The sequence below is a fragment of the Trachypithecus francoisi genome, unplaced genomic scaffold (genome assembly GCF_009764315.1).
Source record: "Trachypithecus francoisi isolate TF-2019V2 unplaced genomic scaffold, Tfra_2.0 Lachesis_group19, whole genome shotgun sequence".
Classification (NCBI taxonomy): domain Eukaryota; kingdom Metazoa; phylum Chordata; class Mammalia; order Primates; family Cercopithecidae; genus Trachypithecus; species Trachypithecus francoisi.
The window spans coordinates 6,436,584-6,461,510 of record NW_022681464.1 but is presented as its reverse complement, the minus strand read 5'-3'; the positions used below and the strand labels follow the sequence as shown (position 1 = coordinate 6,461,510).

Genomic DNA, 24,927 nt, shown 5'->3' with positions numbered 1-24,927 from the left:
CAGTGAGCTGAGATCCGGCCACTGCACTCCAGCCTGGGCAACAGAGCAAGACTCCGTCTCAAAAAAAAAAAAAAAAAAAAAAAAAAAGCACACCACTCAACTATATGCTATCTATGAGAAACTTCTAATATAGTTAGGTTGAAAGTAAAAGGACAGAAAGATACCTACGCAAACATAAGTCAAAAGAAAGCAGGAGTGGCTATACAGTATACCATATCTTTAAGGGATTGGTTCCAGGACATCCCCGTGCCTTGGAAATACCAAAAATCTGCAGATGCTCAAGTCCCTTATACAAAATGGCATACTACAGTTGCTCACTCCATCCATAGATAAAAAAAAATCTGTGGGTGTGGAATCCGAGGATACGAAGGGCCAACTGTATGTACTTTCAATCTGTGTTGGTTGAATCTGTGCATGCCTAACTCAAAATATGGAGGACTGACTTATATCAGTATTAGCTAAAGTAGACTTCAGAGTCTATCTGGCCTATAAAATAAAAAGTATTGACTATCTGGCTCTTTACAGAAAAAGTTTACTTTCCCTGCTTAAGAGATGAAAAGGTATGCCTATTTCCATACAATTTACCTCTGTCTTTTTTTACTTTTTTTTTGAGTCAGAGTCTCACCCTGTCACCTGGGCTGGAGTGCAGTGACGCGATCCTAGCTCACTGCAGCCTTGAATTCCTGGGTTCAAGCAATTTTCCCATCTCAGTCTACCAAAGTGCTGGGATTACATGGGTGAGCCACTGAACTCAGCCTCTGCCTCTGTTTACTTAAATACAATGTTTAACATTCAATTGAAACACACAACAAAGCAAGTAAAAGAATCCATGTTGAAGAGACAAAGTCATCAGCAGAATATGACACAGAGATAAAACATTCTGAAATTATCAAAGAGGGAATCTAAAAGAACTATGATCTACAAAATTTGTTTGAATTGATTGGGAATTTCAGCAGAGTTAAAAACTATAAGAAAGAGACAAATGGTAAAGATACAATTTTTGTAAAATGTAGTGACTGCAGTGAAGAATGCCTTAAACAGGTCTCAACAATAGACTGGACAGAGCTTGCGAATGAACTGCAAACCTGAAGGCAGGTTAACAGAAACTGCACAAACCAACCCTACAAAGAGAAAAAGAGTGAGAAAACAAGACAGAGAATCCAATGAAGGCTGTAAAATAATATGAAATGCATTAATATACATGTAATTGACTCCCAGAAGGAAAAGAGAGAAAGAATGGGGCAAAAGAGATATTTGAAAAGATAATGACTGAGCATTTCCTATAAATAATAATAATAATAAAAAAAAATCAAACAGATTCAAGCACGTCAGAAAATATCCATGGTCACCCCACCCCCAAACAAAAACCAAAAGAACCATCTACTTAGATCCATCAAATTCAAATTATTAAAAATCAAAGACAAAGAGAAAATCTTGACGACAGCTTAAAAACAAAAACCAAAACCAAACACACACACACACATGCACACATTAAATACAGAGGCGCAGAGATAAGAGTCACAGCTGACTTAGGAGAAGCGATGCAGTCCAACCTAAATGTAGTGGCATCATTAAAGCACTGAAATAAAACAACAGTCAGCCAAGTATCCCATACCCAGCAAAAATATCTTTCAAATATGAAGGTGAAAAAAAGACTTTTTCAGACAAAAATAAGCTAATTTATTACCTGCACTATACAAAATATTAGAGGGATTTCTTCAGGGAGAAGAAATATGAAAACAGACAGAAATGTAGATGTCCACAAGGGAAGCAAGATATTTTTCTTATTTTTAATCATTCTAAAAGAGAATTGACTTCTAAAGTAAAAATAGTAGACATGTAGTATAGGTTTATAGCATATATATATATATATATATATAACATGTAAAATATATCATAACATTCTGCTGATGGGCATCCAATATATATCCAGTTTCCTTGTTTCTGTGAATAAGGTTGATAAGCCTCCTGGTAGATGTGTTTATATATGGGTACGTGTACGTCTCTGGGATAGATTCCAGGAGAGGGACTGCTGAAAAGGCTGTATTTGTAATGTTAATAGATGCCGTCAGATTGTTTAGGGTGATGACAATACATTTATACCAGCAATGTAGGAAGGCCCTTTCTACCATTTTTTCACCAACAGCAGGTATACTCATTCTTTTTAAACTCACTACCTGAAAGATATAGAGAAATACACTGCTACTACCTTAGTGACCATTTCCCTGAATGGGAGTGAACTGCACATGTGAGGGATCTGGGTTGCACACTCCTTACGGGAATCTAATGCCTGATGATCTGAGGTGGAACTGAGGAGGTGGTGCTAAGGCTGGGGAGCAGCTCCAAATACAGATTAAGAAGCTCAGTGCTCCCCCTGATTCTACATTACAGTGAGTTGGGTTGTGTAATTATTTCATTATATATTACAATATAATAATAATAGAAACAAAGTGTACAATAAATGTTATGCACTTGAATCATCCTGAAACCATCAACCAGTTCATGGAAAAACCATCTTCCACGAAACCGGTCCCAGGTACCAAAAATGTTGGGGACTCCTGCTTTATATCCTTCAGCTTCACAACCACAAGTCTAGGTATCGGCTTATTCTCATTCGTCTTGCTCAGTATATTCGTAGTGCACTTCTGATCTGACAACCTAGTCTCTTCCACAAAGATAACTTGGATAATCTTTTCTAATTATTATCTTCCAATTTATTAACTCACTTTGATAGTGTCCAGTATAGATCAATCTTGTTTACTAAGCTTTGATTTTTAATGACTATATTTTTCATTTTAAGCTTTCTAGTTAACTAGTTCTCTCTCACAGTCATATTATTTCATTTCTTTCTGTTTTTATTTCCTATATACTCTTTTTTATGAATATTATTCCTTCATTTATCTTTGAGGCTACTCAAAATATTCCCATAGTTATTCTATTAGTTTTTAATTCTATTTGGGTAAATTTACCTTAATTATGATCATGACTGTTATTTTTCTATTGTTAATTTCAGCATGTATTTTGTTATGCAAGCTCATCTAATACGGTTTAATACTTCCAAATCTATAGGTTATGTGGTGGCTTCCTAGAGTCTCAGACTGAAACCAGGTCTCATAATTGGTGCCTCGGTGCTCCTGCCCTACAATCACACTAAAGACAGTACCGGCCGGACTTATCACCATGCCGGTATCAGTTTGTTTGAAGATCCCATGGTGAGGCTGTTTCTGTGTACTCTTGCCTCCCCAGACATAGAATTTAACTGTTATTATTAACACATTTATTCAGGCTCTTTATTGCAATAAAGGATCTATTCCAGCTCCTCATTTCTAGCAGAGAACCTGGCACTAGTGTCTGGCCTACAGTAGCTGAGCTCCCAGCCACTTCTCCTCCTTCCAGCTCAGCAGGCTCACTGTTTTGACTGCTTTTTCTGTTTCTGTTCCATCAAGAAATAGCTGTCTCATTTTGGGATTTGGCTATGTGTTTAAAATGTTTTCTTTTTATGATTCATATATTATTGTTATGTTTTTGAAGCAAAGGGGAGAAGATGAGACTTCAAATTTGGAACTAACAAAGCTAATCTTGACCAGAAGTTGTCTGAATTATATTTGCTTCTCATTTTGGTATTTGAATTAGTATAGAAGAAGGAAGAGACTTCAAACTTCAGAATTCTCTCTCACAGTCATTTAAGGGCAACCCAATGAAATGGTATGACTACTTTAGAAATATAATCAAGTCGAAATATTAGCTTTCTGTAGAATTTTATGTTCATATATATTTTATACACTCACTTATGCTAAGTATAAGCGCTGATATAAGAAACTTATACTTCAAAAATTATCTGCAGATAGCTTAGAATTTCTGCTTTCAAACACATTGAGAGTTTATTCTCAATGTTTAAATAAGTAATTTGCTGAAACAAACAGGGTAATATACCCAATTCCTAAACAGGCACCTGCTAGTTTAAACCCAGGCTAAAATATTGACTACTTATTTTATTCCCAAGTCAGGGAAAGTACAAAATAGAAACTTTAGGCTGGGTACAGCAGCTCACACCTGTAATCCTAGCACTTTGGGAGACTGAGGCAGGAGGATCACTTGAGGCCAGGAGTCAAAAGCAGTTTCAGCAACTGAGCAAGACCCCATCTCTACAAAAAACTTAAAAATTATCTAGCTGTGATGTGGTGGTGCATGCCTACAGTCCCAGTTACTCAAGAGGCTGAGGCAGGAGGATTGCCTGAGTTCAGGGGTTTGAGGCTGCAGTGAGCTATGATCATGCCACTGCACTCCAGCCTGGGCAACAGAGTGAGACCCTGTCTCCAAAAAAAAAAAAAGAAAGAAACTTTATATGAATAAGCATGCTCTACATTAGTTTTTACTTTGCATGAATCTGACTAAAGGCTCTTTAAGAGTTACACTAACCCTCTTATTTTTAGAGTTATTGGATATTTTACCTAACTTATCTTACATTGTTTCTGTGACAAATTCTAATGCTATCTTTTATAGATTATATTCAGTTGCAGATTTATAAATTAAATGAGGAGAACATATAGTTTCTAGTATTACTCAAATTGACTAATGATATACTGCGGGAGGTTACAGCAAACACATTTTATATGATATCATATTTGGCTGGACTGCCATGCTAGAATCTTCTGTATTTTAATGTACTACTATTTTGAAAAACAAAAATGAGAAACATAATTCAGAAGTAAGTTTAAAGAGTAGCTAATTATAATTTTCCGTCAATATTTACTTTAATATGTAACACTCTAAATAAGTTATCAGGCCAGGCGCAGTGGCTCACGCCTGTAATCCCAGCACTTTGGGAGGCTGAGGCAGGCGGATCACGAGGTCAGGAGATCAAGACCATCCTGGCTAACATGGTGAAACCTTGCCTCTACTAAATATACAAAAAATTAGCTGGGCGTGGTGGCACACACCTGTAATCCCAGCGAGATCGCCTACTGCACTCCAGCCTGGGTGACAGAGTAAGATTCTGTCTCAAAAATAATAATAATAAAAAATTATTAACATTTCAATATAAAGAATACCTATAAACCTCAACATAGATACCCTTTTCATGAGGTTAAGAATAGTTTCCTTTCTGGTTATGCCCAGGGGTGAAATTCCAAATATTTAACAACTAGTTGGCACTGCTAGTCCTAGTGGATGCAGGTTGAGCACAACCAGGGCAGCCCTACTAGCTTGCATTGGCTGGAGGTCAGTGGTAGTAGTGCCATAAGTACTTGTAAGCACTCTCTTTCAAGAAAGAGAAATAAAATCAAGTTTCCTTGAAGTCTGGTCTACGTTAATTGGTTTTATTATATTCCAAAAACTATACCAAGAATTTCTACGTGCATTACTTTTTTCAATTCAGCAATTCTTTAATTTATTTCTGACTAATTCAGTTATTATCTATCCAATTAGAAAGCTTAAAATTTGGTCAAAGAATTGTAAAATTATAAAACACACTCAGAAGATACAAAAGACACTAAAATCGCTCCCCTTAATGCTAGAATCCCTGTAATATTCATACCAAGTGGTCAACCAACCCATCCTTGAATACGGAACACTTTTGAAAGGCTCCTCATTCTTTCTATGCAGTACAGAAAGCTGTTGCAGTTTGGCAGAAATCCACCACTCTACTCCTACTCACTGGTCTTCAGTCTATTCCACTGCCATAGCTATCACCTTCTTCTCAAGCCCATCAGCAACCTCAAGTGTCCCTCAATACAACCTGGTTTAAAGCCTTCTCATCATCTTATTTGCACTTTGCTAGATGTCTAGCATTTGGACTGTTTTGATCACAGATGTAATGTTGTGTACTCTATTATCCCCATTAAGATACATAAGTATTTATACATTTGTAATCCTTGCAACTAATTCATTTCCGTTTTTAAGTGACAACAGTTCTCTGCTAACCACTACTTCAATTATCCTTTACGGAACAGACAGAATTCCTACTGTGTGAGTTGTTTCCTGGAAACTATGCTCTGGATCCTCCCATTGGTGTTGGAAGATCAACTACAGCTTCAAGGTACCAAGCAGATAATGAAATAATCACAAGCCACAGGAGTAAATTATGTACCCTGAGATTCTGATTTACTTAAAAAAAAAAGTATCAAATTTTTGGCTAATTCTAATTTCAAAGGAAAACTATCTCAACAACTATAATGTCCCAGTTATTTGCATCTTCAACTTGCTATTCTGATTAGATGTCTGATGCAGGTACCTACTACATGTGGTAATAAACGAAATCCTTTATTTATTTATTTATTTTGAGACGGAGTCTCGCTCTGTCGCCCAGGCTGGAGTGCAGTGGCTGGATCTCAGCTCACTGCAAGCTCTGCCTCCCGGGTTCACACCATTCTCCTGTCTCAGCCTCCCGAGCAGCTGGGACTACAGGCGCCCGCCACCTCGCCCGGCTAGTTTTTTGTATTTTTTAGTAGAGACGGGGTTTCACCGTGTTAGCCAGGATGGTCTCGATCTCCTGACCTCGTGATCCGCCCGTCTCGGCCTCCCAAAGTGCTGGGATTACAGGCGTGAGCCACCGCGCCCGGCCGCTTGTTTTATTTTTAAAAAGCATTATTGGGTTATAATCACCACTTGTAAAAAGAAGAAAAAAGCAGGAATTTGGAGAGTTTCTTTAAAATTACAAAATCATCCAAATTTCAGTATTTAAATAGACCTAAAATTTATCTAATCTCATTATTTTGGTGTCCGAATTTCAAATGGTATTTAATATTATTTGCTTTTTTTCATAAATTTTAAATGAGGTAGCATTTGTAAAGTCCTTAAAACAGTGTGTAACACATGGTAAGCACTATGTGGGTGTTATCCAAAACATCCACAAATACATTATCAAACTATTTTGAAGGAGAAAAATCATTTTAACTTCAGACATTATCATAAAAAAATGGTTTCCAAAGTTGAAATTACTATAAGTGCAAAGAACTCAGAACTCAAGTTTCTTAGTTTTAAATGTAAGCCCAAAATCCCACTCTTATTAATTTATAAAAGTAGTCAATGTATAGAAAAAATGACTTACATTTATGAAATAAAATAAGATTTTACAGAAGACACGCTTTTGAAAACTAATCATATTTCCTCAGTATTGTGTCAAAATTAGCTTTGTCAGAGGTAGAATCTGCTGGCTCCTCAATGGAGCCATAATAGAATCTGCTGGTTCATCGATGGGGCAGCCATGGTATTTTTCCTCTTAGTCCTTACAGCTTCCACATCAGATAGGTTATCTCCTCCAAAAAATGGGCATACTTATTTTACTGCAGACAATTTCAAACGTAAAAACAAGAAAATGATCCCATTTTCAGATGTTTCTGATATATCATACATGCTGGGAATGAAAGCTCAACAAATTCTATGGCTAAGTAGTAATTTCATATCAAATAGACAAGTTGGCCATTGTGGGAATGTTTTACCTTGTTAACAGCAGTCAGAGTTGCCTCTCATTCTCTAAACTTCCTTTTCCTTTTATGAGGGAATTTATACAGTTAAATAGTTTCAAATCTTTATTTTTAGTTTCCTTAAGAGAAGCATATGTATCTTGTTTGTATTAGTTTTGGGGGGATTCCAAGAGAGTTGTCTAAATTTCCTGCATTTTCAGCAGAAAATAAAACCTTCAACAAAATTAATGAGATTTTGCCAAAAGGGAGGAGTAGGGGGATGAAATGCACAAGCAAGGTTCTCTTTAAAGTGAATGCGCCAATGGCCTTCAAAGGCAATCACTTGGTGATAGACTCTTGTTATCTTTACATTGTTAATTCTCTGGTGCACACACTGGAAAGCTTTGTGGCCATGTTATTTCTAGCCAGAACTGGATTTGTCCCAAAATACTGAGCTTCTGATAGAAAGAACAGTTTTTATATTACACACAAAATCAAAGCTGAAGAATAAATCCTGTGACCTAAAAAGACAATGGGTAACCTTAATAAAGCAGTGGGAGGGGGAGGCCATGAGGAGAGAGCAGTTACTGCACCACTGGTCTCATGCGGGGATGTAAAACCATGTGGTCTTTTTCTACACTCCTTGGATGTGGTTTGAATGTGACCCACCAGCCTCAACCACAACACTCTGGAAAGTTGTTCTTTAACATACACTACTGCAAAGGCACTGGAGGCAGCGACAAGAGAACGGTGGCTGCCAGAGCACACTGGCTAAAGCCACGTTTTTCCACATCTGGAGAAGAGCCAGAGAACTCATACAAAAAGGAGTGTTCTGATTGAAATCCAACAGAGCTGCAGCCCCTGACAATCAGATTATGTCAGCAGGCCACTTGCACTAGGCAGAACTTGGGGTGCAGAATGGAGTTTCTCACCCTTCCTCAGGCCCCCTGCCAGCAGAAGAGACAAGTGCGTACCAGAGCTTGGTGTTCCGTTTTTAAAAATTCAGTGTTTTCACGTGCACGTATGTTTATTGCAGCACTATTCACAATAGCAAAGAGTTGGAACCAACCCAAATGTCCATCAGTGATAGACTGGATTAAGAAAATGTGGTACATACACACCATGGAATACTATGCAGCCATAAAAAAGGATGAGTTCATGTCCTTTGTAGGGACATGGATGAAGTTGGAAACCATCATTCTGAGCAAACTATCACAAGGACAGAAAACCAAACACTGCATGTTCTCACTCATAGGTGGGAACTGAACAATGAGAACACTTGGACACAGGATGGGGAACATCACACAGCAGGGCCTATCATGGGGTAGGGATAGGGATAGCATTAGGAGATATACCTAATGTAAATGATGACTTAATGGGTGCAGCACACCAACATGGCACATGTATACATATGTAACAAACCTGCACGTTGTGAACATGTACCCTAGAACTTAAGTATAATAAAAAAAAAATTCAGTGTTTTACCTTAAGTATTAGTGTTCATTTTCATTCTTCTTAGACTATATTGGTGTTTTATTAGAAAAAGAGATCCCTTTCTACAGCCTATGAAAAGTAAAATCTGAGTAGAAAAATACTTTAGGAAGATGTGTCTTTTTTAAAAAAAATGTCTTTGACTTTCTACTGAGTGCCTCGTCTCATCCCAATCTGAGATCCAGGAGTCCCAGCACTGCCAATAATTAGCTGTGTGATCTTTGCTACATCACTTGAGTTACAGTTTTTATTTGCAAAAATAAGTACTTAAATAATTTTTAAAAACCCCTTCCTAACCTCAAGTCTCAGCTTCATAAAGTATTTAGACAATACTGAATTTGGAAAGTAAATTTTATTAATATAACCAAAAAATGTAATTAAAATAGAAAAGTATTCAGGGTAACTTCAAACTTCAGGAAAGTTCAGAATTTAGATTACCCTGCCACCTTGAATAGAGTCATTATTGGTTTTTAGAAGAAGAAAATCCAAAAACCTTTACAAGTAAAAATGCACAAAGCTAAGTTTCAAAATAGTAATTCTCCAACCCAAGGAACCTATTGATTCTTTGGTTTTCAATATATGCTATTTATCTTTGATACTGTTAACACACAGAAGGGAAATAATCTCTAAACCTGTGTGTCATGGATTACACATTGACTTCAGAGATATATGATGCTTGATGCCTTTTCTTCATTCTTTCTTGGGAAGAAGAGTCAGTGATGCCAAAAAAGACAGTAAATATGTACTGTCTTTTACATATGTACATATAGAGGTGTAATAAGCTCAAGTTAAACAAAAAGTTAAAAAGAGAGAGAGACAGAGAGAAACAGAGTAGCTCCAAGTCCACAGAGAGAAGCTCCAGATTGGGTTCTAGTCCCAGTTTTGCCATGGACAGGGCACGTCACTTTCGCAGGCCTCAGTTCCTTCAAATGTAAGATAAACAGGCTATCTGGGTCACATGTGGACACATTATAAGGAACCTGGACCTCGGTTACTGTGTAGGATGTGGAAAGTAACAAAGAATGACTCTCCTTAGTGAGGAGGAAAAAACCAGATAATAAATCTTAAATCTTCTTAAGTTCATCAGAATATGATTTCATAAGGCAACCAGATAAATGAATTCCAAAGAGGGTCAAGTACCTCTTCTAAGGAAAGAAGGAACACAAACACCTTTGGCTGAGCATGCAAGGAAGAAGTGGTATCCACAGAAGTGGCTAAGAAGAAAGCAGCTAAAATGTTGATGAATTATTAAAGGCTAAGTGTGGTCTAATGTGTCAGTCTTGAAACCTGAAGCCCAGATGCAAGAGATTTTATGTTCGCTTAAGAGCTCTTCCTCACTATCCTCTACTAGGTGCTCATGAGAAAGGCTGGTATGGAACAGGAGACTGAAGAGGGCTCCTCTATCACTGCTCAAGCTTGCAGGAGGTGATAACTGCTGCTGGGGGCAGGCGCCAAGACTCACTTGCTTCCCTGACCCTTCTCTCAAGCTAAGAAAAAGCCTTAAGCTGCAGGGCAGCAAACCCTCTTGGCCTGTAGCACAGGCAAATTTTCATTGTCTCTAGGGGGAAGGCAGAAAGATGTCTGCCCCTGAACAAGAGGTAGGAAGCTCTCTCACCTCCAGGACACAGATAAAGATCCAATCCCGCTGATAGAGGAATAAAAGCAAAAATCTTTCTAGTCCTGAGATTTGAGGAAGGAAACCAAGTTGGGTTCAGGATCCTATACTCATTCCAATATCAAGCACAGGTCTGCTACCACTGGAGAAGGGACAGGAATGCAGAGAAAGGTCTACCTCTGAGATCCAGGTGCACACAAGGACTCTCCAGGATTGAGGCTGGACTAGGACAACAGAGAGATTTCTTCTCCAGTCCTACTGCTGGGACTGCTGAAAATGGAGTACTAAAGAAACACTGAAAAAAGCCCTCTGACGCTGTAGACTCCACCCTTTAAGCATAAAATTAAGAGCTGCTAGAGGAATCTGAAGCTGGTGGCACACTGAAGAAGCAAAACCCAACTCTGCTTAAGTTTTGACTAGAAGGAACCAACTCCCATTACCAGTCTAAAAGCAAAGTTCTCCCCATTTACAGGCATAAATGCTTTAAACCTCAGATTCTAATGTCTTAGCACAATGTCTGGCATTCGGTAGAAAATGAGACACATGAAAAAAATCATATAGTCCATAAGTCCATATTTTATCTTAGGTAAATTGTGTGTTTATGTCTATTGTGCATTATTCTTTTGAGTTGTCAGGAAGCCCCTTTCTCCTACTTTACTAAAACAATTTTTTAATACGAGAAGTGCCTATTGACTTTTCCCTAATACCTTTTCAAAATCTATTAAGATGATCATGACTTTTTTCTCCTTAGAATATTTACTATGAGTACATCAACCGATTTCCTATAATTATACAATGGACTATATGATTTGGTAGGCACTATGGCAGATGCTGGGTTGGAGTGGTGATCCAGACATGTTCCTGCCCTCACACAGGCTACCATTTAGGGGAGAGGCGCCCTGTGAAAGTACAAGGTGCTATGGGAGCACTTGGAATAGGGTTGGGGGTTTTGTAGGGAGGAGGACATAGCCGAATAGTAGGAACATAGGCCCTGGAATCAGGCTTGAATCCCAGCTTTAGCATATGTTGACTATGTGTCCTTGGGCAATTCACTGAACCTTTCTGAGCCTCAGCTTTCCCATGAGAAAAATGAGAGAACTACTTACTTTAGAGGACGTTAAGGATTAAATAACATATTTAAAACTATTTGTGGTCTTGTGTAGCAGATAAAGAGTGTTCCTTACATGGTGGTTATTGTAATGCTTACCACAAACAACAGACAAAATGCTAATCCAAAACAAGGAGGAAGAAAAAAGGAGGAAAAACACAAATATCCAACTTTAAGGTGACAAAGAGAATGTGACTACAGACATGGAGGACATTTCAATCTTCCTGCCTTGCAGATGCGACCTTCTCATTGTGTCCTCACATGGCCTTCTGTGAGCAGCAAGCAAGCGAGCAAGTGAGCTCTGGTGTCTTCGCCTCTTTTTTTTTTTTTTTTTTTTTTTTGAGGCAGAGTCTTGCTCCACCACGCCTGATTGATTTAAAAAAAATTTTTTTTGTATTTTTAGTAGTGATGGGGTTTTGCCATGTTAGCCAGACTGGTTTTGAACTCCTAAGCTCAGGCAATGCACCACCTTGGTCTCCCAAAGTGTTAGGATTACAGGCATAAGCTACCACGCCCAGCTTCTGCCTATTCTTATAAGGGCACCACCCCTACTGGATAAGGGGCACATCCTTGTGTAACTTTAATTACTTCATTAAAGGTCCTGTCTCCAAACACAGTCTTACTGGGGGGTTAGGGCTTCAATATATTAATTTGGAGGAAACAGTTTAGTCTGTAACACTTAACCATCACTAAAGCGACACAATCATACCTTCTCATATGTCAACCAAATAGTACCCACCTATGCAGTATTCTTAACAAGAAGGAGAATCTGAATCTGTTTCAGACTTTAGAGCTAACTTTAATTATAGTAAGTATGAGGGACAGAAAACAAGTTAAATGACACCAAAAGGAAATAAAAGGACATACCAGAATGTGAAAGATTCTACAGGACAAATGGTTCAATTTCTGCCGTATAATCGGAAGGGAGAAAAAAAGAAAGACAGGATTGCTCTAGATTAAAAGAGACAGGAGACACAACAACCAAATGTGTGAATTTTATTTGGATTCTGATTTTAACACATTGCCAATAGCCATTTTTGAGACTTCCAGAGAAATGTTAATATGCCGTGCATTAGATTATACCTAGGAAATATTGCTACTTTTGTTAGATGTGATAATGATATGTGATTATGAAAGAAAATGTTATTTTTAGAGACACATACCAAAATACAAAGGAGTAAAATCTCAAGATTTATTTAAAGATACTTCAGCAAAAGAAAAATAAAAAGCTCAGATAAAGGACATATGACAAAATCTAATTGCAGAAACAAGGTAATAAGCATATGGGGGTTCATTAAACTACTTCTGTGTATTTTTGAACTTTTTCATAATAGAATTTTTAAAAATTGACAACTTAAAGGGAAAATTGTGTAGGAAACTATAAATTCCTCAACCTGACCTAAGATCAAACAAAAAATATGAAGAGAATAACCATGAAAAAAAGGAAAAATCTGTCAGAGATACACTGTTAAAAAAGGGGGTTGGGTTCATATGGTTTTATGAGTAAACGCCTTTATATCTTCAATGAATATATAATTACTATGCCATTTAAACTTTCTAAATCAGAAAAAAAGAACATTTCTCATTTTGTTATTCCTTAACCAGGGGTAATATAACTATAATTTCAAAAATTGGTACAGTTAGTTGAAAAATAAAAATAAAAACCAACATCATTAAAATACTTAAACATATGAATATTAAATTCAACACTGTGCTAAAAAGGTTACAATCCAAGTAATTTCAAGAATTCTGGAAAAGTACAATTCTAGGAAATCTATTGATGTACTCATAGTAAATATTCAAAGGAGAAAAAAGTTATGATCATCTTAATAGATTTTGAAAAGGAATTAGGGAAAAGTCAATAGGCACTTCTCATATAAAAAATTGTTTTAGTAAAGTAGGAGAAAGGGGCTTCCTGACAAACAACTCAAAAGAATAATGCACAATAGACACAAACACACAATTTACCTAAGATAAAATATTAAAATATGTTCAACTTTGCTGGTAAACAATGTCTGTTAAATTATAATGCTATATATTTTTTGCCATTTGTTTTTGTTATAAGAACAACAAATGATTGTAATTCTCTGTTGTCAAGTAGAAAGGAGATGGCATTCTCAACAGAGCACTGATGCAAGTATAATCTGAAACTACTTTTCCAGGGACCCAATTATAAATATGTACTTAAGAGTCTTAAAAAATGTGAAGACTCTTTGTCCCTGCAATTCTAATATTAGAAATTTATCCTACGGAAATAAGATTGTGTCCACAGATTTACTTTGTGGATGTCTATTGTACAGTAACAAAAAATTTTCATCATCCCTGAATTTGTTTTCTGTTACTGTCATAACAAACTACCACAAATTTAGCTGCTTAAAACAACGCAAAATTTGTCGTCTCACAGTTCTGCATTCAGATAGGTTTGGTTCCTCTGCATCTAATGAGGCCAAAAGCAAGGTGTCAGCAGAGCAGGGTTCTTTTCTGGGAGCTCAGGGAGAGAATCTCTTCCGAGTTCATTCAGGTTAGAGGCATTCAGTTCCTTGTAGCTGCAGAGCTATTCTTCTGCTGGTATAAGCTGGGAGTCTGTGCCTGCATTCCCCATCACATTGCCCCTTTCATCTTCAAACCAGCAATGGCAAGCCAAATGCCACTCAGCTTTGAAGCTCTCTGAGATCCCCATCTGGTACATCTCTCCCGCTTTGGCTGGACAAAGTTCTCTGCTTTTGAGGTGTGTTTAGGTTAAACCCACCTGGAATAACCAGTCTAATGTCCCACTTTTAAGGTCCAAAACCTCAATTGTATCTGCAAAGTTCCTTTTGCTATGTAACTTAACACACCTACAGGTTCTGGGGATAGGATGTGGACACTTTTCAGGGGCCATTATTATATCTACCACAATTCCAAAGGTCCGATAGTAGATGGCTGATTAAATTGTAGTACATCTGGACAGAGCAATACCATGAAACTATTAAAATGAGGTATCAAGTAACTAACTTTGAAATACATAAAACAGGATGGATTGATTGATAGAAGAACAGTGAGATAAATAGAGGGTAATAAAGCAAGTCCGGTAAAATGTTAATTTACTGGAGAATCTGGGTGGTAGGTATATGGACATTTACTGCAACATTTTTCAACTTTTTTGTATAGTTGAAAATTTTAATAATAAAATGTTGGAGGAAAAAAACCAATTAGCCCCAATGATCCAACTTCACTGGGTGAAAATCTAGACATTTATGAAGATATTTCTAGCAAAGCAGCAGGATTAAGCTTTTGCATAATGGTTTATAAGGAGATTAAGTTTCAAACAGCATTATATATCACCTCATTTTAGTTTTCAAGTAATTAGCAAATTAAAATAGAAAAACAATAGTATAGGATGTATTTTTTGAATTGTTAGTGAAAAGCCAAATAATATGCTTGAGGAATTTTTATTTTCAAAAGGAAAGTTCCTTCTAGAATAATTAACATATAAAACAAATGCTGTCTTGATTTAATTATTTCTAGATGGAAATAAGTGAATCCACCTCACAGTTTAACAAAATTTGACAAAACAGATCCTCAGCTTATTGAAATAGACAAACAGTAAAATGAATAGAAAATAACCATGATGATTTCACAAACATTAGCTGAGTGCCAACATCATGACATGTAGCATTGTCTTAAGCACTGAGAACAGATACCAAGGATATAAAATAAGATGTAGTCCTTGTCATTTATTTCACCTTTGAGTTATAAAACCTTTCTAGTTTTGTAAGGCAGAAATCTATCAAAAACACTTCTCTCAGCCGGGCGTGGTGGCTCACACCAGTAATTCCAGCACTTTGGGAGGCTGAGGCAGGTGGATCACCTGAGGTCAGGAGCTCGAGACCAGCCTGGCCAGCATGGTGAAATCCCATCTCTACTAAAAATACAACAAATTAGCCAGGCATGGTGGCAGACACCTGTAATCCCAGCTACTCGGGAGGCTGAGGCAGGAGAATTGCTTGAATCCGGGAGGCGGAGTTTGCAGTGTGCCGATATTGTGCCACTGCGATCCAGCCTGGGCAACAAGAGCAAAACTCCATCTTGGAAAAAAACAAAACATAAAAAAACCACTTCTCTCCAGATATGTAAATAAACAACATCTTAAAAAAGAAAAAAATGGCTATTTCTACTTGGAAATAATACTGCAGATATAATTGAAGAATGCTGAACTTCATGAAGACACAAAAAACTACTGTCATAGATTCAAATCAGGAGCAACTACTCTGTGTATTAAAGACTCCCCAGTTGTATGAAAAATTGGTCAGATATAGAAGAGGAAATACTGTGGCACAGGAGTTAACAGGCCAGGCTCTTAAGACTTGCCTTTGAATCCTTGTTCTACTATTTACTGCTTATGTGACCTTGGGTGAGGGTCTGAACCTTGATTTCATTATCAGAAAAACTATTACAGAAGAGTGGAAATGAGACAATGAACATGCAAAACACCTACCCCAATGCCTAATACAGAGTAGCAGCTCATGAAATTGTTGCTCTTACTAATAAAAGCAATGGTAATAATAAATGTTTCTTATCAGGTACAGATGTATTTGGGAGGTATAAGAAGGCTATCAGGCACTAAGAGAAACTAATGTTTTCTGACTTGTAGTTTAATGTCTTCTTACAGAGAAGTGTTTTCATCAGGCCGAAATTTGAATTTTAGAACATTTAAGTGCATTACAATGAAATGCTCTAAGCTGTGAATCTGAGATCTTTAAGAACCTAAATGCTATTGTTATACTAAACTCTGGTTAATCTCCTTAGAAAATATAAAAATATTTTAAGTCCAGTGCTGAAATAGAGGTGACCCTGATTGGAGACAGCCTGCTTCGAAACCTCACTGCATTATAACTATATTTCACAATCATGACCAAAAGTTGTATTTATGGCTGTCTAATGAATGGAATCAATGCCTACATTTTGTCCAAACAACTGCTAATGCTCATGATTCAGTCAAGGTCAGCAGCAGTGAGGCTAACTCAGTCTGCTGGTACAATTAGAGCAAGGGATCACTGAAGTTGCCATGGAAACTTCCTGTGGCCCAGCCATTGCCATTCAGGAACTTTAGAAGGCAATCCTGTATTAAATTTGCAATTTATTTCCTGTGGCAGAAACTAATTTTAAAAACAGTTTGAAAGTCCTTAGAGTAATGAAGAATCCTTACTACAGCAAGCGTTACTATAACAAGATGTCTTCAGTACAAATAGCATTGGACTTACATTTTCAAAGCACCAAAGGAACCCAAAAGCATACATGTATGTTGTATATATATCCAAATTTTTAGCTACTTTTATGATTACATGGTTTTAAAACACAAATTTTTCATTCATTATAATCTATTTTTGCATTTTTATGATAATGAATTTAGTTTGGGGGGATAGGACTTAATATGTATAATATTTATAAGGGTATGACTTAAAATGGCTCAACTTGGGAATCATTCTAGCAATCAATTACGCCATGAGTTGGGAGCTGCTTGTCATTTTGCTATATGGTGTCAATTTCTTTGGAAGAGACAAATGCTTAATTTTATTTTACTGAGAGTCTTCTTGGGAAGAAGTTTACAGAAACAACTCTCAATATGTAAAATATAAAATCAGAAATAAAAACACTCTTAATGAAGCATGAAGGAAATCCTCTTTTTTTGAGGCAAAGAAAAGTTGATATTAACGTAGAAATGCAGAAAAATGCTATTAAAGGAGTGTTCTCAGTCAAAATTTACTTGGCAAGTAAGAATGTGATCCCTACCCAACTCCCTCCTTTCTTCTATTTGCATTTCTTTAATCCACTCATGTCGGTTTGGGTATAAGGAAAATATTTTGTTATGAGGAAGATATAGAATGCAAGTAAAATACATTTTATGGTAATGAATACATGATAACAAGAAAACATTCAGTACTCATACTAGTATCAATGGCAACAAAGCTAAAACTCACTTGGTAGCATTAGTATAGTGACAGTACAGAATGAAGATGCGGCTGATTCTACAATGTGTGAACCTTGTAACATTTGCATAGGACAATCCTATCACCAGAACACACTAAATTGACCACCACAGCATATCTTCTGCTACGACCAAGGTGACAAGCAGACATTTCCTTCCTGCACAGACCTACTTCATGGTGGTGCCATGAGAATTGAATGAGTTAAATAACACACTCAGAACAGGCCTGGCACTTGGTAAGTAGTAACAGAACACTTTCCCAGTCCTGTCTTGGTGAAATGGAAAGAATACTGGCAGGGAGTCAAAAGACCTCGGTTCTAGACCTGCCTCTGCTAAATAGTTGCCTCAGAGTTTAAGCAACTCATTTAATCTGAGAATTTCTTTTCTTTTGTTAAGTAGAAATACAATGCTTGCCTGCCTTATAAAGTTATGAGAATTAACTAATTTGAAAATGACTTGTTAACTGTAAATGCTACAGAAATGTATAATCAACCATGCTGATTAAGACTGAATTTTTGCCTTTGACTCTAGAAACCCTGACATCCCCTAATTTAGTAGGAATATTAAGAAACAGCAATAAGGGTAGATAATTTAGCATTGGATAAAGGAAGTGGCCATAATTCTCTTTGGTCAGCTGTCCTCTAAGTTTGTAAATAACAGATAGTTTTTCTTTAGTTAAAAGCAAACCATGCTTTCCCTAAGATCCAAAGTCAGAGATGTCATGAGACAGGCACCAGTTCCAGTGGGACAGACTGTACACACCACCTAAGCACCGATCACAGAGATAGGGAGCAACAGAAAGTATTTTGTAGTGAACACAACTCATTTAACCTTGGGAAGCGCCTAAATGTGCACAGAGGCAACCAGAAAAACTCTGCCACATTTCGTCAACAAAGCCAATGATCAGTTACAATATTTCTAAAAACCCTTTGGTTTTACAATGGGAGTTAGGTGAACAAGAAATCTCTATGCCCAAAGAATAGGAAAATGGTAGTATAAAACCAATTTTTGTAATCTAATTGCCTTCTTAATAAAATTGCCTCACCAAGCAAAATGTTTAGGAAGGAGTTTTTCTTTTTTTATGTATGTGATTTATATATAAGAAACATGTTGTGCCATTATTTGAACTAATTTACTGGTTATTATTCAATAGTCACTGCTAACTCTAACCCTTTGGTATGTCAACAAGCCAAATAAAAGAATGATTATAACCTTCTAAATGGCTTCAACTTTATGTCAATTAAATTTTGAGTAAATTGGATGAGGAATCAGACACGCTGAACAAGAAGAATAAGAAAACTGAAGGCAAAGACACAGAGGGAGAAATTAAAAATGCATTAACTGCACACACAAAAAACCACAGTTGCAAACTGCCTTTTACAAAAGATCCCAGAACAGTTGCTATCTGAATATTCCCTGTACCTCCTAGGGGCTTTGAGAACATGGATACTTAATACCTGCCCAGCGTTCTCTGCTTCACTGTAATTTACTGGTTTTGGTAGGTTCGCTTCAATGTAATCTAGGCAGGTGGGGAAGTCTTATTAACGTCTTCAGATTAACAGGCTAATTGATGCAATTTAATCAGTTCTCCCAATAGCTACCAATATATACCACAATATTCCCAGATGAAATGTGTCATTTATTTAACAAATACTAAACAGTGACATTATGAACAGGTACAGTACTAACTGGAATTTAGAGTCCAGTAGGGGAGAATTGAAAATTGTGAAAAATACTATGAAAGCGGAGAAAAGGGAAGATAAATAAGTATTAATACAATTTAGACTGAGACCTGAATACAGAAGTACAGGAAGTGTCCAATTTAAGTCTTCATATTACAATACTTTCAAGAGTTTCAGTCAAGTGTCATTAGAAATTCCAATTAAATGAGGAGTAATACCAGAAATAGGAGAAAAGGTCTAATTGTGGAATGCATAATTTATTAGCAGTTACAGCCAATCTCTCCAGAATTACCGAGAGTTAGACTATGCTTTAGGGAGGGAGGGTGCTGATGAGCCTATTAACTGTATAGACTAATACCTAGAAGATAACATATTAAGCTCAGTTTTGCAAATGATTTCAAAAATTTATTGTGCATGAGGAATAGCTTTCCTGTTCTCATTTTTCTTTTTCCTAAACTTTTGTTGTAATTTTAATTTTTATCAAAGTGATAAGAGAGCAGTTGAAATTCAAGACTACCAGACTTAAAACAGAAAAGGAGCAGTCCTCTGATCCATCCTTTCCCTTCCCCCAAATCCACGACCTAGAGGCAAATACTTTGAACCATTTTAGCTATTTCCTCCAACATTTGCCTTCTTATTCTGAAAGAATGTGTACTATTATTTTAAATTTTATAATTTTCAATTATCTATTGACTCCTTATTCTTAAAAAATGAGGCATTCCCTCTTCTAAATTAATTTTAGAATGAGCTTACTAAGTTTTACTGATTTACTAAACTGTGAAAATATCCATTTTTAAAACCATTGTTTGAAGGAGACAACTAAAATGAAATGGATATTCCTTTAAAATAAATGACTGAAAGAAACAAAGCCAATAATTAACTGGGAATCTGAGAATAAGATCATGCTTCAAATTTACGATACTGCTTTGAGACAATGGTAGTTAAGCAAATCCCCTTATATCTGAATGTCTATCATTAAAATGAAAAAAACAGAACAACAGTTTATCAGGCTCAGTTTTTAGAGGAAAAACTGGGTCTGGGAGTGCTGGAGCATTTTCAGAGTGCTCTGCAAATTCAATTAGGACTCTCTTAACTGCACCCCATGGTCATTCCCTTTGACTGACAAATTTATTTTGTAACTCTCAGAATATGATGAATCCTAGGCTGTTGGTTTTTTCCTTTTCTTATTCTCTTTTGTTTTCTCTTCTTTTCTTTCTTTTTAAGAGTCTGGCATTCCCAATAGGCACAGCGGTAATCCTGCTGGCTTTCTCTCTTACTCCTGTGCCATTACATTTAATTTGTGTGCTTTTATAACTTTGTACTTACGCCCACAGGCTTTTGAACAATGGGCACCCATTCAATAAATTCAAAAAATAAATGACTTGATGATTGTAAGTGCTTTGAACTCAATGGACAGAGGGCTCTACATAAGTAACATAATAGTAAAGAGGCTAGGATAAAACATTAAAAAGAAAAAAACAGTCTAAAGCTTTTTCAGAAGACACACACACACATACACACACAGAGTTGTCATCCTTTGCCACATAGCACTCATTTTCCTCATTTGTACTCAGTTCTCAAAACCTTTTCCTCTATAGTTTTTGATAGGAAAATGACAAACATTTGTAAAGCAGAAACACATTTATACATACTTTCAAGGGGTATTTCCTTGAAATGGGCTGATCACTGCAAGGTTTACTATATAATGTAAGAGATACTTAAATACATCCTGCAATCTCATGGAAATAATTCCAGTGTTATGATGAGGCCATTTGCAGCTTCCTATAACCTAAGACATGGTAATACACTTTGACTTTAGTATTTTTCACTTGGTTTATTAAGCATAACTTGATTTAAAATCTGATACAAATTTTAAAAAGTCAAGATATTTAGCAGCTATAAAATTTATTATGAGCAGTTATTAATTAATGTAGTGATATAAAATTTGTATTTTAAAAAAGTTTACCTATTATCATTAGACTCCACACAAACTTCATAAAGTTGGGTTTGCTAAAAAACAGGAACAGGGGTATGGACATATCCTAAGATAAGACAGGCTAAATAGGAGACTGAGAATAATAAATTTCATGCCCTTTCTTACTTAGACTTCAACTAAAAAACCTATTCCCTAAGAGAATCCTCTCAAGATTAATTAATCTAGCTACTTGTCAGTTTTTACTATTCAAAATAATCCCCACTTTTCCATGCCCAGACACCACCTCTGTTTTGCCAAATCCAATGTACATGTTTTAATCCTCATCTTACCCTCAATCTTCAATGTATGATTGTTCACTATTTCTTCCATTTTAAGAGATGCCTACCTGACACCATGTTCTTGTGGTTTTTCTGATTCCTTTTATTAGCATTTTCTCTTCTACCCAGCTTCTGAAGGTTGGAGGTCTCTCAGAGCTCTGGATTGATCCCTCTTTCCTTCCCATTGTTCACTCATCAACTGCCATGACTCTGAACATTTTATTTATGATGATGTCACCTACATTTCTATCTATGGCCTAGCCTTTTCCTCTTGAGTTCCAAGCCACTGTGATCTCTAGCATGTTGACAACTGGCCTCCCAGCCTCAACACTTAGCCCTTTAAATGACTTCTCCATAGTGCTTTTTTCAAAGGTACATCAGGCCAGGTTACTCCACTGCCCAAAATCCTTCAATGACTTTATGCTGAACTATGGCTAACCTCCAAACTCTTTACCACAAATGGGCTCATCAGGACTTGAACATAGCCCTACAATGACCTATTCCTTCAAACTCATTTAATGCTACTTTCTCCCACTATCCACACTCCAAACTATACTGGCCTGCTACCAGTTTCTTGAATAAACAGAGCCCCGTCCTGCTTCAGGCCTTCACACATGCTGTTTAAAACGCTCTATCCTCATTCTTTCTCTGGCAACTCTTATTCATCATCAGGTCTCAGTTAAATATCACTTTCTCAGAGAGCAAACCCCTGAACTCCTAAGTCTCTAAATCTAAAATAGGATTCTTGTGATTCTCTTGCATTATGTCCCTGTTATTTTAGCTCCATTTTTAATTGCTAAATGATGTTTATTTTCCCTCCACTAGCTTCTTGAGGCAAGGTCCATGACTGCCTATTCATCGCTATGTACTCAATGTCTGGGACAAAATATGACATGAATAAAATCAATAAATATGTTTTTTTTTGAGACGGAGTCTTGCTCTGTCGCCCGGGCTGGAGTGCAGTGGCCGGATCTCAGCTCACTGCAAGCTCCGCCTCCCGGATTTTACGCCATTCTCCTGCCTCAGCCTCCGGAGTAGCTGGGACTACAGGCGCCTGCCACCTCGCCCGGCTAGGTATTTTTTTTGTATTTTTAGTAGAGACGGGGTTTCACCGTGTTAGCCAGGATGGTCTCGATCTCCTGACCTAATAAATATGTTTTAAACATATTTATGGATGATGTTTTCCTTGTATTTATTCCATATTTTGCTTCTGCATCTACTATATCTATTCTATTTAAATGATAATTAATTATGGCTAATTAATTATAGTGTTGTGTTTATTTTCAGATGTAGAAATGAAACTCAAAAAGATTAAATAACTTCCTCATTGTCACATGGCTATTAAGAGACAGAACTAGGATTCAAATCCAGGTATTTCTAATCTAGAGTCTTTGCTCTTGGGTGGGGAAACTGAAGGTTGGACATATGAAGTGATTTACCAATGACTTAAGAAATGAGAATTTGAAGGGTTTGCTTTCTTTTTTTTATTTTTTTATTTTTTTATTTTTTTTTGAGACGGAGTCTAGCTCTGTCGCCCAGGCTGGAGTGCAGTGGCGCGATCTCGGCTCACTGCAAGCTCCGCCTCCTGGGTTTACGCCATTCTCCTGCCTCAGCCTCCCGAGTAGCTGGGACTACAGGCGCCCGCCATCTCGCCCGGCTAGTTTTTTGTATTTTTTAGTAGAGACGGGGTTTCACCGTGTAGACCAGGATGGTCTCGATCTCCTGACCTCATGATCCACCCGTCTCGGCCTCCCAAAGTGCTGGGATTACAGGCTTGAGCCACCGCGCCCGGCCAGGGTTTGCTTTCATTATGAAAAACAGGATGCATGTTATTACATTACTCATGTATTGAGAATACAGATTTTCTACAATCAATTCTTTTTTGTCTCTTTCCAGACAAAAAATTTCCAGAGTCTGTTTTAAAAGCATTTCTGTTAGATGCAGACTTCGTCTCTGTTGGACTTGAATCTCCAGTAGAGAAAGGGAAAGGCAGAGTACTTTATCTATTTGCATCTGGTAAATAACAAGTCCTTTTTGGTATAAAATTTTTGAGTTACTTACAAAAGAATAGGTTAACCCTGGGCATCACTATACCAGTTATTTTTCATCTCCCACAATCACCAACACAGTAGCAACGTATCATCCCCCTAACTGGAAAGATGATAAGGTGCTATTGATAAAACCCCAGTTAAATGAAGTTATAAATGTCTAAAACTGAGAAAAATAGATACCATTTAATCGTATCTTCTAAAGCCCATAATTCAATCAGAAATAGATTGTTTTCATGTTCAGATCAATTTTGTTCAGAAAGACTATATGGAAAAGACCTTTTCTTACTTTCCATTCCTGAACAATGATAATCATGTTTGAATACAATCATATCTATCATTTACTGAAAACCTACTATGATCATGGCATTATGCCAAGAACATTACACATATAATTACAAAGATTCAATCCAATTCTGGAAAGTAGATATTAGTATTCTCACTTTATACATGAGAGCACAGTAACTTCTCTGAGGTAACTATTTACTAACCAACACAGCATAGCTAGTAAATCCTAAAATGGGGAGTGAAGTCTGTCTGACTTGCAGCGTAAGTTTATTCCTTTATGTCATAGAGTAATGAAAAGAGAATTTTAAATAGGCTTCCTCAGTAATAAGCTTTGGTTTTAGGTGATAAGAGAATAAAGGGCCTATCTTCCTATCTTTCAGATGGTAGAAGTTGTAGTGGTAGTAATTAAGGTCACTAATATTTACACAGTACTTGTTATATGCCAAATATTTTGCTAAGTACTTTTGATGCAGTATTTAATTAATTCTCATAAAATTTGGCAAGCCAGATACTGTTATTATTTAACTGTTGAGAAAACCAAATATCAGAGAGGTTAACGTCAAGGTCACATAAAGGTTAAATCTAGTTATTTCTGATTCCCAATACTCACATTATTTAACGTAAAAAAAATTGTGGCAAAATAAACATAAAATTTACCATTGTAACCACTGTTGAGTATCCAGTTCAGTGGTACCAGGCATTCACACTGCTGTATAACCTCTGTAACTTTCTTTATTGGGAAATTTCAAATATATACAAAAACAGACAGGATAGTATAATGAACTTTCATGTACCTATCACCCAGCCCATCAACTCATGGCTAATCTTGTTTCCTTATACTCATTCATTTCCTCTTCTCCAGTGTTATTCTGAAGCAAAGTCCAAACAAATCTTTCAACCATAAATATATTGGTTAAGTATCTCTAAAATATAAAGATTCTTTTAAACCAATTTTCACACATAAAAAATCAATGTAATTTGCACACATAAAAAATAAACAGTAATCCCTGAAAATTACCAAATATCCAGACAGTGCTCAACTTGCTAATTATGTTTAAAAAAAAAGTTTCT

General features: G+C 36.7%; 1 protein-coding gene across 6 annotated transcripts in view; it reads right to left on the bottom strand.

Annotated features, from left to right (window-relative positions):
* The window catches only part of DYM (dymeclin), a 437,123-nt gene that overhangs the window by 93,421 nt on the left and 318,775 nt on the right, over nucleotides 1-24,927 (bottom strand). The window lies entirely within an intron of this gene.